This window comes from Melopsittacus undulatus, chromosome 7 (genome assembly GCF_012275295.1).
Source record: "Melopsittacus undulatus isolate bMelUnd1 chromosome 7, bMelUnd1.mat.Z, whole genome shotgun sequence".
Lineage (NCBI taxonomy): Eukaryota > Metazoa > Chordata > Aves > Psittaciformes > Psittaculidae > Melopsittacus > Melopsittacus undulatus.
In genome coordinates, this window is record NC_047533.1 from 35,630,141 (window position 1) to 35,643,481 (window position 13,341).

A 13,341-nucleotide genomic window follows, 5' to 3' on the forward strand; every position below is an offset into this window, starting at 1 on the left:
TAGAACAGTGGCTAATTCACTGTCTGTCAGACTTGAGATCAGAGCAAATCAAAACCACTTCTTCTATGCTGATGAGTGATGACTGTCACTTACTGTCCATGAGTGACCGTACTGGAGAGCAGAAAATATGACAACTTGATTTTTTGTTTCAATAGACTCCAGGAGAGAGTATAAACTACATTTAAATTAGAATATAAGAATAAACATATAATTAGTGCATAATTTTTGATTAAGTATTTTTAATTACTTAAGTAGAAAGTTGCATCTTATTACAGTTGTAGGGACCACATTTTTTTTCCTGCGCTCCTGTTGCTACAGACATAATACATTACCTGGCAATCTTCACCAATTGCAAGCCAGTAGTAGTTAGCAACACACAGTGCGGTTAAAAACTTATTTAAATAATCTTCAGTAAATGCAAGTTTCAACTTTTGCTCAGATTTTAAGGTTTCTAATAATAGAGTACTTGAGCTTTGTAAATCTTAGAAATCTAATTAGACAATGTTAAGTTCTCTCCAGCTGAAGTCACAGATGTTTCATACTGGGAAAATCAGCAAGCCCCAGGGTTTGTTTGGTCTAGTACAGTGTCAAATTTTCATGGATAATTTAATAGCTAATAACTCTAATTCTTTCCCATAAACCAAGAGATGATAAATAATGATTGCTCTAAAGCCATAAAATTAACCCTACAGGCTAAAAAAAAAAATAAATTAAAATATTCAGGAACTGTTGAGGAGATTAATTTCTGGTACTTAATGTTTCTTTATTACTAATTGCTCCTCAATTGTATGTATCTCACAATCTTAAAGAAAAGGTAAATAAACCCACTGAATGTGGGTAATTCAGAAATAAATACATACCAAGGATGCTGTATGTATCCTTGATCTGTTACACACACACCCATTACAGTTCAGTGAAACACCAATTAGACTTCAGTGAAATAAAGTTGGTTTTTTTTCATCAATTTCTAGTAGCAGCAGTTTTTGGTAACATCTGGTACTTTCCCAAACAAAATTACAGCTTCTATCTAGGAAAGTGAGATTTTCTGCTTTCAAAGTTGTTTTTTCTTTTATGATCTTTTTCCTGCTTTGCAAAATTATAAATAAAATATAGTAATTCTTACTGTTTTAAAGAGAACTAGACAAACAAAGGTAATCATTGAGTTTGTGTTCAAGAGTCTGAGTTCTGTGTGAGAAGATATATTGATTTCTTCCTGAAAAACATCAGATTAACATTTAGCTGTTTTTAATAAGGCTAACAGCAGGTTGAAACTTATTTGTTTTCATAAAATCGTTATCACTGTGTGGAATGAACCGGGTATACCAGGTGTACAGTGCTCTATTTCAAAAGTTTCCTAGATTATTTTAGAGAAGCAACTCCATAAATAAGATGGGTTTGCAGATAATAATCCATTTTCTATGTTTCATCAGACTAGTTGGTAGCAGTTTTTCTTTCCTATTCTTTATAACGCAGAGGAGATGGCTTTAGTTTTAAAAAGAATGGGAAGAGCGCTGGCAATAAATAAAAAATGGGAATAATGCATAAAAGTAGGAACTCAGCAGAATTCAGAAAACAAATAAATTCTACAGACATGCTACAGTATTTGGGAAAAGCAGTTTATCTAATCAAAAGTTATGTGCAAAACTGTGACGAGACTTAAGAGAATTGTGCTACTGCTGGAAAAAAAAAGTATGGAAAATACAAAAAGAAAAAGAGGTTTGATATGATAGAATTTCAATACTATTTTTATATTAAATGTATGTGCACACTATTTACCCACGGAAGAACTTTTTTGCACAAGCCAGTCGGATAATTTCCTAATTATACCCATGTTTTCTGATCTCATTTGAGAATGCAAAATATAACACTATCCAGCCACTGTACTAACAAAGCAACAAAGAAAGGTTCTCTCACTTTTTCTTTTTTGTATTTCTTTTTTCCCTTTAAAGCTGGGTGTTGTTTTGGACTTGTCAGTATAAATGATTTTGAGATATTTAAAAACCAGAAAAATTTTCTTCTTTTGATTCCAGTTGGTTTTTGTTTTTTTTTTTAACTTTCCCCAACAGTAGTAAGTTTGCTAATCTGAGCTTCCTAGGACCTGATGAAAAAAACTTACACATACATATATATATATATATATATATATATATATATGTATGTAAATTGATGGAATTTATAGCCTTGGGAAAAGGCTATGTTCAATTACTGTGTGATACATTAATACAAGTATTGTCCAAGAAGGCAAAAAGTAACCAAAATATTACTTTGGGCTTGCCTTGACAATGCTCACAAATGAAGCTGGGGGAACAAAAAAGAATGGGATGACTCTTCATTAGATTGGTGCATATATTCTGAAATGCTGAATTAACCTGTAAGATTCAGAAGAAAGAGCTGTGGTGCTCCCACAGAAGTCTCAAATTCATTTGCCAAGTACATATAGTCTGGTAGGTAAAAATGAGGACTTTGATGATGTCTTTTTCTTTCTGAATATTCTGTGTTTATTCTGATAGTAATGAATTTTCTAAGACTTGTTCAAGTACAATGACATTTCTATTCAAATACAATTTTTTTTTCTGACAATGAGGAGGGATTTCTCCCACAACACACCTAGGAATATTAAACAAGTACTCAGACTATAAATACTTTTACATTAGTATCATACACCGCTCTTTCCTCTTCTCTACAGATCTTTTTGGAAAGAACAGTGGAATTACTGGCATGCAGTGAAATTAAATCCAAATGCAAGTCACACTTCTACAAGACTATGAAACAGTCTACAGGATAATTTTTAATAACCTGTGCCCATGTTCTTGTTATGTCTTCTAAATGCTAGCTCAGCCTCAAAATCAGCTGGCTTATTCTGTGAACTCTAAACCTTTACATTATTTTGTAATTTAATCTATCTTGGGTAGATTCAGCTCTTCTTACACTGGTCTCCATAAGCCTGCAGGTACATAAATAATTTACTGGTTTAACAACACGTGACAGATCAGTTGACCTGTGGGAATTGTGCAAAGCAGATGAGAAGCAAATGCAGTTAATTTAGATGGCAACTAAGGGACAGCAAAATACATTCTATTTCTTGCATTACTTCTGTTTAAGATTATGCACTCAGACAGTTTGTGTGTCCTAGTAGCATAGTAACTTGCTTCCTTTCTCTCGGGAAAGGTCTCATGCAATCACTTTTGTTCTGTTTTTCCCTCTTACACAGACCATGGCAGTTTACATCTTTGAAAGTGTGGTAAAGGTAAATATCCTAACCTGATAGTATCTGTCTCCCTAATTCCAGCTGACATTGATTAAAAAAAAAAAAGAAAAATAGGTTTCATGAGAAAACTGAAAAAGCAATAGAAAGTCAGGAGCTTTTAAACTTAGATGCACTAATCAATATACAACGTGTAACAAGTCTCACTCTAAACTGAATCACAAAGTTAATTACATATCTAATCTTTTCCCTGAAAAGACTCATCACACTGGCATCTTCTGCAATTTTTCTTTTTTTTTAAGGAATGGCCTTCTGAAACAAAGTATACGTTGCCCTTATTGGCTTTCCTGGATCCCAGAAGAGCTACCTCCACCTGGCTACTTCACATCCTTTCTGCTTTGGCTTACAAGTCCTAATCAGGAACTTATCCCCAAACCAGAGCAGATTTTACTTACAAGTATTTTAAAAGCTAATACAGTTGATACAACAAACAGTTATTTTTAGTGCTTGCATTCATTTATGTTCTTTTTATTTCCCAGATTTGAAAGCATCAGCTGCATCTGATGTGGTGAACCCTTCAAATTCTGCTTGCAGGTACAGCACACTGCTGAACAGTGGTCTTAAAATGTTTTTTGTCACATTGAGGTGATATAAAGAGTTACTAGTAAGTTCTGTACCTATGTATTTTATACAGAGAAATCATGATATGTTTGTAAGAAAATTATGATCAGCAAGAATTAATCTTCCTCCACATTTAACTTGAGTATCTCTGTTGTTCCCAGAGATGTGTGGGAGTCCACTCACCCTCTTCCATTGCCCACTGGGGTGGGTGGGACCTCTCTCTCCAGAGGGACTTGAGAGACTGGATACACTGAATGTTTAATGACCTAGAACTTGCCTTGGAAAATTACTCCAGCAAGTATGCTGGGTGTATGGACACCGCAAATTGGCTTTGTTGTAGGTATGAAGATTACCTACAAGCCAAATGATGGAGGAGCCTTATACTCTGGCTAAAGAAGTATTATCTGATGGCCATTTGGATTTTCCTGCCTGAAAAAAATGAGACAGTATTCCCTCATGAAACTTTTGCCTTTCTGTAGATTTTATAAAGATTCTTTTGCCTCAGAAAAGGATAAGGCCAGCACCTACATAACTCAAATTTATGAATAGAATTTTTGTGTCAGAAATTGTAAAAAAAAACCCCAGTAAATTAAATGCAATAACATTTTTTCTTGGGTAAACTGTGGGAAAAAATTGGTTGCTTGGGAATTATTCCTCTAGAAGAGCTCATTTCTTTGTATGCGTAATTTTAAATACGTAAAAGTAATTAGGAAATATACTTCATAAGCAATTTTATAATTAAAAAATCCCACAATAATTATTGCTTTAAAACATTTTTTCCAAATATTCATTCTTGTTAACTGTTAAAGGAAGTTATTCATCTAGTCTGACAATTCTGAGGCTTTGTTCAAAGCCCCTACATTAATTAAATCTAGTTTGGCATCATCAGGTTATTAGGTGCTATATTATAAAGTGAGTGGAAAGTGAATTTTGAATTATCAGTATCTACAGTTTATTCTCTTGTTTTTTCATGAGCCCTCAGAAAGCCCGGTAGCTTTGCAAGGTGTTAACTGCCCTTTGCTCACTCCATGTTATCTCTGTCTGGATTGGAAAACTTCAGCAGCAGCACAAAGACCACCTCAGTAAGAAGAAAACCCCAATCAAACTGAGCTCTTGCTTGGGGTTAGGGTGCTATTCTGGACAAAGCTACAGTCTTGAACTTCTCTCGTCATACTTTTTTCCAGCAACAGCAAACAGAAGTATCTGACTGGCTTAATCTAGAATTTACCTCTTCCCCATATCAACTGTATTAAAAACAAAACAGTATGCACAAGGCACATGCACATCTAATCACATTTTTTTTTCTCAGTTCTAGTTTTATTTTTAAAGTTATTTTCTGTGTTGCTTTAAGCTTTTCTGAACATAATAATTATTTTTTTGTTGTTGTTGTAAACCATTATTCTACACATCTATGAAAGCAGTTGTCTGTTTTTTCTATTAAAATTATGTACACTTTACAGGATTTGGAACTGCAGAAATAGGGTGGGAAGGAGACAGAAGCAGGACTGTAGCCACTCAGTGAGTTCAATCCCTACATAGATTTTGGCCCTTGCTCTCAGTGCTTACTGACTATTTTATTCAGTTTCTCTTGAATGTAAAACCCATAAATACAAACACTTATTTTCATCCTAATCAGAAAGATATATAGTCAAGCTCTCTCTTTGCTCTCATGAATCTAAAGACACCTGTGACAATTTCTGCATCTGACATCGGTAATGGTGAAATTAGATCTTAAGTAGTAAAAGGTGATTTGAATCTGAATCTGAATACTAGAACCGTTTTCGGGCCATGGATACTTATTTGACAGATGCATCTAATGCAAAGCTACAGCCTACTTTCACATCTAGATGGGATTCATGAAAAGCACTATTCTCCAGGAATTTGTATGGTTTATGTATCTCCTGTTCAGTCTTCTAGCTACTGTGAATACTTAGTCCAAATGCAGTTTGCACTCAGATTTGAAGATGTGACCAAAAAAGGCATACTGAGAAGAAACTTTCTAACTTAATAAGCCTGTCTAAGCAGAAAGGTGGATAAGACTAGACTGCTCTCATTTTAGTTCACTCCTTTTCTCTACAGCTTTTTCATTCCATTTCTCTCTGTGAAAAAGCTCCCAGCCCTGTCAGCCACTGGCCGAGGCCCAGTCCCTGGGGTTCAGATACCTCCTTCAGGAGCCAGACAATTGAATCTGTCTGTGGTCTGGTCCCAGTCTGCTTCAATCACTTTAAACCTGTTAGACTGTGAAATCCTTGAACACTGTTGTCCCGGTTTGAGCAGTAGCAGTCATTTTTCTCCTTCTTGGTAGCTGGTGCAGTGCTGTGTTTTGACTTTCGGGCTGAGAATGATTGCTGATAGCAAGTATGTTTTGAGTTACTGCTCAAATGTTTGGTTTGTCCAAGGCCTTTTTCTGAGCCTCATGCTCTGCCAGGGAGGAGGAAGGTCAGGAGGAAGCAGAGACAGGACACCTGACCCAGGCTAGCCAAAGAGGTATTCCATACCATAGCACGTCATACCCAGGATGTAACCAGGAGAGACCCGGAAGGGCTGGAACTCTGAGGGGATGGAGGAGGTATCGGTCAGTGCTCGGTCGGGAAGGGTGGGGTGAGTTATGGGTTGGTGGCTGGTGAGATGTTGTATTCTCTTCACTTGTTATTGGCTTTATCATCATTATTTGTAGTAGTAGTAGCAGTAGTGATTTATGTTATACCTCAGCAATTAAACTGTGCTTATCTCAACCCGTGGGGGCTACATTCTTTGGATTCTCCTCCCCAACTCTCCGGGAGTTGGGGGAGAGAGGAGGGGGGAGTGAACGAGCTGTGTGGACTTGGTTTAAACCACTACAATTATGTAATGCTGAATCCCTCGCTGTGTTAGATATACTCAATAGGCAGAACAAGAGAAAGCTGGCTATTCTTTTTCTTACCTATACAATGTTACCAGCAATTCCATGTCCAAAGTATTCTGTATTTTTTTAAGTTTCAATATATACTTAAAATGTCTATGTTCACATTTTAAGTATTGAAATGGTTTTCAATTCCCTTATTACATCTTTCATTCATTTGTAAGCTGTTTTTTTTTTAAAGGAGTAATGAAAACAGAAATCAGACCTATCATTGACTTCTCAATGTAATAACAAAAAGGGCTTCACTATTCAAAAATCACCATTGATAACACAGTGCATAGCTCATTAACAATACAGCTAAAGTGTAATTTTGAACAGGAAAATCAAAATTTTATAAAAGACATTTAAATACGTCAGAACCTGCTCTTCTATCTATTTTTGCTGGATATACTTTAAAGCTTTGATTTTAAAAAGCAAGTAAACATGGCTACAAATCACACTCTTATAACGTAAGTTAACCCAATTACGGCTTGTAAATTAACAGACAGAAGTAACCACTTAATAGAAAACTGTGGGTATTTTTGTGTACTCATGATTGCTTTTGCCTAAAACCTAGAACAGTGTTTGGATGCTTTACCAGTAAATAGATACATACAGATAGAGGTAAATTAATATTCCCTTTTTAACTAAAGTGTTAATTACTTTACCTCTGATAATATAAATATGAGTTCTGCATTTGCACCTTGTGATACAAATAGCTGTTCATTGAATTTAAATATATTTGTTTGATAAGAAAATGTTAACATTGCTATTATTGTTTGTTCTAGCCAAGACCTCCAAATATAATGCCTTATACTGCCTGATTGATTATTCTTGTTCACAATAACATTTGCACTTACTTACAAAGGAATACTTTGTTAGCAGTATTTATCTATGGCCTGAAAAAGGCATTTTGAACCTAAGAAAGTTATTTAATGATAATGTCTAAATGTGATAATATCTAAATGTCTTCAATGGCATAAGCCTTATGCACAATGCCTGTCTGCATAAGTCGTCCTCTCTTGACTGGCCCCAAGTTGGAAAGGACTTCTGTTGCTAACATCTAACAAGCTCTCCTTTTATATCAAGTGCTACAAGTCCATGTTTTTTAGGTGTTCATACATCTGTGGATTTGTGAAGCTTGTTAATTTTTTTGGTTTTTTTTTTTTTTTTTATTAAATTCAGCTGATTTCAGAACTGTAGAATGGTACAGTTCTCTTTTTGCAGTCCAAAGATATGCTGTTTAATCTTTTCTTTTTTAGATTTACAGAATTTTCCTGTAAGCAAAATGTGAAAATAGTGGTGCATATTTTCCCACAGTGTTCTGCGGTCTATGCCACGCTGGTGTTATTTATTGACTGGGGTTATTTGGAGTGTTCAAATTGGGGTAAAGATGTCTTACAAGCATGTCTGGTGATTGCATTATAAGCTGTTATAATAAAAGTTAAAGCAAAATGCATTGAAAAAGGCTTAGATGCAAATCAATATTGAGGGAACCCAATACGCAAATTTTCCTCCATGGCAAAGGAAACACGACTCCTGTCGTATTATAAGAAAAGATTTAATTCAGAACAAGTGAAATCATACTGCTATTTGCAGGAAAAAAAAAGAAGTAATGCTCTACAATAAACTTGAGAGATGTGTTCTAAAATATTAGTGGCCAAGACAAAATGTCAAAAATAGAACAAAAATACAGATTATATTTTTATCACTTAAGATTTGTTAAACAGTATATTTTCCAAAAGTGTGTGTGTATATATATATAATATATATATAAAAATATCTTTCTGACACCAGCATATTGAGAGGTGATTTCAGGCACATGTACATCACTTAATTCTTTGTTCAAGGGCTTGAAGTTCTTAAAATTATCAAATATGTTTAAGAGTGTCATTCACAGCGCAGATAGCTGCTTCATAATTCAAGCAAGACATTGCTCTGTGAATGTCACAGACATTCTTCTGGCAGTTGAGAGATGTCAATACAACTGATATACAGAATATCCAGCTGTTTTGTATTTCTGAATTGCAATAACCAAGTATGGTGAGCACTGTTGTTTTGGACCAAAATTTAGATAAAAGATGCTTTGTATTCTACATAAGAGATCAAACACATCAGTAACACCCAAGCCAAGGAAAGGTGTGAATTCCCACTGTCCTTCAGCTGCACTGGAAGGGCTGTTGCCTGTCTGAACTGCACACAGCTCTACCTGGGAGGGTGCTTTGGCTGGTTTTGGGAACCCTGCTCTATCTCCCCTGGGATGTCTGTAGTTGTGAAAAAGGAAGTGAAAGGTTCATGGCTCTTCATCTGCAGTATTACATGTGCAGTATGGCAAAGCTTTCTAGCATTAACTCTTTTAAGTACATTTCAAAAATTCATGTTAAAAAACCCATGCATATTTATAGAAAGATAGGATTGCTGCTCATTAAAAACAGGTGTTAAACTTACTCATTTCTGTAATCATAAACTAAATATACACAGTGTGTAAGTGTTCGTCGGGACAAAAAGTCTTCTCTTCAGGGCTTTTCTGATAACGGGTGAAATCATCTAAGATAGAGTGGACTAACCCTGCCTGACAGAATACATTTTCAAGAGAAAAAATACTGCTGCAATACCCTTAATTTTAGTTCTCCCTTCTGCCTAGCTAAAGAAGCTAAGGATCATTCCTCCAAGGAAAGGAATTCATAAAGCAGAAAGAAAAGGATGGAAATGAAAAATGACATAGAGAGAAAAGAAGTATTTTTCATTAAAGAATTAGTGTGAATTTCAAAAAATACAGAAGTCAAACTGTCAACACACTACCACCATTTATCAGCACAGTATGCAACACTTTACACAGCTTACAAACAAAATATTTTAAGTCTGGCATCTTTCACTTACTTGAAAGCAACATTGCTAGCTTTGAACTGCAAATAAATATTGCAAAACTCTTTTTCAGAGACAGAGGTGTTACTGAGGCTACTATATAATACTATTTTCCATAATACCAAGTGATGACAGGAGAAACTGAGTTGATAATTTGTGAACTTCAGTCTTACATTCTTTTTGTTCACAAAAATTAATCTAATTAAACACTTTGTTTTTCGAAGTTCCATGTGAATGAAACAGTTTTCTCTATTGGTATTAGACTATCAAAACTCTTTGCAAATCAATCTAGCTGAGGCAAAAATATTTTTAAAACCATTTGTGCAATATTCAAACCTACAACTGCAGGTATTATAGCTATTTTAGGTTTCCTAATGCCACAGACTAGTTCTGCTGTAACAAAACTATTATTTCCTTCACCAGAAAAAAATGAAATAGCCTGATGAGTTACGAAAATTCAATTTCTCTATCACATGCTGTAAGTCAATATATAATGCTAATTGCTGTATCATCACTGCTGGTACTGATAATCTGATTGGTAAGTAAAACTCCTCTTTGTCCTTCATGAAGTTTACCATATAAGCTTTAAAATAATTAACTAAATCCTTTGAAAACTATTTTACAATGCAATCTTCTGGTAGATAAATTTTCGGTGTTTTGGTTATTTGGTTATTTCAATCTTAAATTTAAGTATCTGTTAACCACCACCACCCAGTACAGAGGTACTGTTGCCGGGTTCAGCTGTAGCAGTCATTTTTCTCCTTCCTAATAGCTGGTGCAATGTTGTATTTTGGCTTCAGTCTGAGAACAATGCTGACAACACACCAATGTTTTTAGCTGTTGCTCAGTAATGCTTGCCCTGATCAAGAACTTTTCAGTCTCATGCTGTGAAAGTGAGGAGGGGCACAAGAAGCAAAGAGGGAACAGAGACAGGACACTGACCCAAAGTAGCCAAAGGGATATTCTATACTACAGCACATAATGGCCAGTATATAAACTGGAGGGAATCACCCAGAAGGACCAAATCGCTGCTTGGGTCAGGCTGAGTATCGGTCGGCAAGTCAGTCAGCAGATATTGTGCATCACTTGGGTTTATTGTTTTCTTTTTCCTTTTCCCCTTTTAGCTTTACATTCTCTTTCCTTGTTATTTCCCTTACCATTATTTTTATGAGAAGTAGTAGTAGCTCTATATTATATTTCAGCTGTTGGACTGTTCTTATCTCAACCCATGGGGTTTTACATTTTTTCAATTATCTTCCCCATCCTGCCTGGAGTAAGTGGGACAAAGTGGGAAGTGAGCAAGATGCCGTGTGGTTCTGAGTTACCAGCTGGGTTTAAACCATGACAGGTACTATCTATGTCTACAGAGCTGAAAGATGCAAATCTTAAGCTTAAAATGCTGAACCTGGGTTTCCTGAATCATAGATAAATGCTGGAATCACTGAAATATAACAAAACAGTAAATCAGTATTGCCTCTGTCTTAATGGCCATTTCTTAAAATAAGACTTACTTTGTCCTTTCCAGGAATATGCACAGGTGCTTGTCCCCAGTAAGATGCTACAGGTTCCTGATTCTGCATGACAGGACTCACTAAATGTTCCTCAGTTATAATAATTCAAATCTCCCCATGCTGAGCATTTCCTGACTTCATATGTCTCCCTTCACTGTGTGTAGGTATTCTGGTAGGTTACTTTCAGACAGGCTGCAGAAACTGGTCAGGAATCCAAAATCACTTATTCTAGTCTCTCAGATTTGTGTTAGGAGACACACTGTCTGCAAGCCATAAAGTGCAGAATTTTCTACAAATATGAAAATAGGGAAAATGTATTTCATCCCTCTACTCTTATTAACTTTTATTTTTGGGCCTGATTGTTAATTGAAACTGTATTTTACTGGATAATGTGCAAACAGTTCACATGACAGTGCTAATTGGAATATCAAACCCATGTATTTCAAAGATTATTATGATGCTGAAAGAATGTATTAAATCTGAAATTATATATTAAATTAGCCACACAGTTTAATCCTTAAAACTAACCCACCTGTTAAAAACCTAGCTGAAATATAAGACAAAAAATTTTGCCCTGCTGACATCGGGAATGAGACTTACTGAAAAACACTCACTAAAGCTGTGCAATTATTTTGAAAACATCAGGTATGGAAAGCCAAACAAAGCATTTCCCAGAAATTACTGCAACTGAAATTCCAAGAGGAAAACATTTTTGTCATGTGAACACCACACAGATAGTATTTTAGATGCATTCGTTTGAAAGCTTATTATCTCTTCAGTGTACAAGCACTGTTTGGGTCATTCATAAAGATAATGACGGGCAGAGGATTAGAACATAATGGAACAGGACGAAACTATTTTGGAAGAAAGAATCAAACCTTATTTGTGATCAGAACATCATACTTTGAAAAGATGATGCAGTATGGGTTAGACATAAGGATTTACAGCTCCACAACTTCCTTGGTGGAGTCAGCTGCCATTGAAGAGGAATACTCTCAGTAAAAAGAGAGGTAAAGAAAACTACATGAACTTTTAATGTTTAAAAAACAGTTAGAAAGTTTACACAAGCAGAGATAAAATGCAAAACTAGAAATAAGCTAACCTGGAGGTAGAAGTGTGAAAATACAGATTTTTACTGCCATTTACTAGTCCATACTAGGTAATATATGGTAAAAGCACGTATGTTATTAATGCTAAGACAGGGAGACTTCAATAGACACTGAAGATTTTGAGGATCAGACAATATTGTTAATATTGATTGATCCTAATTATCACCTAGGAAAGAGCTTCAGTTTCCCCACAATATGTCAACAGACAAATGGAAGAGGTTTTATAAATAAGTCTTTTATGATTTTAGGTGTAATTTAAATCTCTAGCATTTTGTTCATTGCCCCATCGCAGCTGTGCTTTTAGCCAACTATATGCATATTTTTTTTACAGGTATTCTACAGTTCTGACATCAAAAATACATTCTTCAATTAATATTGTCACCTTTTTCCTCCATTTACATTATCTCTAGGTTCAGTTCTTAACCTTCATGTATAACTGTAATTATGACAAGACAGTGGTAAGTTCAAGGTCAACTTGGATGAAGCCTTGGGTGACATGGTTTAGTGTGAGGTGTCCCTGGCCATGGCAGGGCGATTGGAACTAGATGATTTTAAGGTTCTTTCTAACTCTAACTATCCTATGATTCTATGATTCCAAGTTGAGACCACTTCAATGAAAAACAAATTATGGTGTCACTGAAACAAGGATAACTGAAAAATGGCCAAATATCTGGTTAAGCAACTTCCAAGACAAAAACTCTTAAACAAACACAAGGAATGATAATTCAGTCAAATGCTAAGAATAGTATATATGATCTATGCTGTATGTCAACAGAAGAATGCAAAGAATGGTAGTAGGATTGTATTAACTGCAAATTACCCAGAGTACATTGCTAAGTAGCTATGTCAATATTTCTGCTGGCATGTTTTTTTAAGACTACTCCTTTTATACATTGTAAATTTCACTTTCAACTCTTATTACATCAAAAAGATATACCCTGGATCTACATTGCCCCTTTTTGCTTTTGATGTTCACCTCTCAGTCAATATCCTCCAAGCTGCCTCTTGTAGCCATGAGTATAGGCTATACTAATACTAGTGAGTTTACACTGTGCCAAAGCCCATACCACCATCCATTTCAGACTTACCTCATTAAAAAATTTCTTGTGTCAAGTACATTGCATGTCTACATTCACAGTAGTCTTTTAT